The following is a 2,618-nucleotide window of genomic DNA, read 5'->3' as shown; positions in this document are numbered from 1 at the left end:
AATTAAAAAAAAATTAAAAAAAAAAACATGTATTTATGTGGTGTCAAACTCGGGCGTGAATGTTTTTAGATTGGCCTCAATACCACTCTAACAAACTCATTAATACAAAAAAGAAAACTCTTAATACATTATATATTTTTTTATTTTGCTCGAGTCAACCCAAAAGTTTTGCTCACAAATCCGAAACCGAACAGATTCGTTCGAATTCAAAAAAATGAATCCAACCCAACCCTTATAGTTTGGGTTGGGTTGGTCTGGGTTGTCAAGTTGAATATACACTCGTAATGTGAAGTAAGCTTACAATTTTAAATCCAATCTTCCCGCCCCGCATTTTGGTACTAAAAAGATCTAAAAATAATATATAACCTACAAACAAGATAAATGTTACTAAAAAACTTCGAATTCATTTCATCTCCCATGTAAGAAATAAAGCTAGAAAAATAAAAACTCGTATATTTGTCTTCAAATGCTATTTGATTTTATTATACAAAAAATACTACGAGAGAACAAATTTACATTACGAGAATACAAGCTCACTCTTCATTTTGTATCCTTTGAAAAAAGGTTCCAATTCAATTAGATTTGTTTAGTTCATTTGAGTTGGATTAGATTGGCCCCCGCCATTTTTTCTTCTCCCAATTCAATTTTCAAGGTTAATATGACTCAATTTATCTTATTTAAAACTAAAACAGGTTCAACTGATTAGTCCTATTCTTTGGGACGTTAAGTTTCGCTGATATTTCTAGGTTCAACCAAAGGCTATATAATGTCATTTTTTCTACTACTGAACAAGCAAATTTTGGGTGTCACATTGTATTTATTAGTAATTGGTTGCTACCTGTGGATGTAGGGGAACTTTTCTCTCTTCGTTCATTGGTGTTGTGAGTACATTTGTTCCGCTTTCGACGCACAACAAAAACTACGTAGACTTACCTAAATTTGTATTACAAAAATATAAAAAGTAAATGGTATAAAGGAAAGGAGGGGAGGATATAGGTAGTTTGAAAATTGAAACTAAGTATAATGGTTGGGTGGGGAATGGAAAACAGATTTGAACCAATCCCTAAAGAGACGAAGATGGCAAGATATACTAACCTGTAAGGTGGACTTTGAGATGGGCGCATGATGGAGTTCAGCTGCGGATACTCTTGCCTTCAGAGCCACGTTCTCTTTCATAAGCTGCAGTGAGTGACATGAAAAACCCCAAAGCCACCTTAAAGCTTTATAATTACATTGCTCAAACAAACACCTCAGAATAATAAATGGTATACATTTTGTCTTACCTTCGGCGATATGGTTCTTTTTTTTAAAAAAAGTAAAAGTTCTCAGCTCCCACTCTCCCCCTAACCTTCTTCCCCTACCTTGTTACACTAAGGAATGTTCAATTTCTCCATCGGAATTTGGCCGAGCCAAGATCCAGAATCTTGGTGGGATATAGAGCCTGATGCGTAGATATATATTTGAAAGATATTTCGTAAAGATCTGGCATAGTACAGATATATTTGGAAGATATTTTGTTGAAAAGATATTTAGTAAAGATGTGGGATATATTTGGAAGATATTTTTGTAGAGATCGGTAAAGATTTGATAGAGATATATTTGTTATTATATCGGCTTAAATCTTTGAAAGCTTTTTAGTAAATTGAAAAACCATGTATAAACCCTATTGGACAGTGTTCTATGTGCTTCTCACCTTATATATAAACCCCATTAGGCAGTGCTCTATGTGCTTCTCAAAAGTCATCAATAATAAAACCTTGAGCCAATATTCTTTCTTGTATTTTTTTTCTCCTGTTTTTTTGTGTTAATCTTGATCGAGTGTGTGCATTGTTGAGCGATCCTAACAATTGGTATCAGAGCTAACAACTAGTATCAATCCTAACAAATCTTTGATTAGCAGAAAATAGAGTGGGTGAGGGAGAGACATCCCTTGTCGGAGATGAAAAATATATTCTTAGGCCACATCCTAACTTCATGCAACAGCCTAAGCTTACCACCCGTAGATATTGTCCTCTTTACACTTTTCCTTTCGGGTTTCCCCTTCGGAGCCCAGCGTCTCTTTAGGTTTTTCCTTTCGGAATGTCTCTCAAGGTTTTTAAAACGCATCTACTAGGGAGAAGTTTTACATCCTTATAAAAAATGTTTCGTTCTCCTCCCCAACAAGGTTTTTAAAACACATCTACTAGAGAGAAGTTTTACATTCTTATAAAGAATGCTTCGTTCTCCTCCCCCACAAGGTTTTTAAAACGCATCTACTAGGGAGAAGTTTTACACCCTTATAAAGAATGTTTCATTCTCCTCCCCCAACTCCCAAACTGACTCCTCCCCAACAAGGTTTTTAAAACTCATCCAAGGGAGAAAATTTTACACACTTATAAAGAATAAAGAATGTTTCGTTCTCCTCCCCATCCTCCCAACAAACTAGGATCTCACACCTCATTTATTTAAAAAAATAAAAATTAAAAAAAAATCGTTTAAATCACTTGTGGATTGAATTATAATATTAAAATTTAAAGTTGTATTTTTAATGACATAATTCTAAAATTAGATAAGCGGCTCTGTATTCTTTATAAAAAAAAAAAAAAAAAAAAAAAAAAAAAAAAAAAAAAAAAAAAAAA

This window comes from Cucurbita pepo, chromosome LG18, assembly GCF_002806865.2.
Source record: "Cucurbita pepo subsp. pepo cultivar mu-cu-16 chromosome LG18, ASM280686v2, whole genome shotgun sequence".
Classification (NCBI taxonomy): Eukaryota; Viridiplantae; Streptophyta; class Magnoliopsida; order Cucurbitales; family Cucurbitaceae; genus Cucurbita; species Cucurbita pepo.
The sequence above is the reverse complement of the archived record's forward strand: the minus strand, read 5'-3'. Positions refer to the sequence as shown.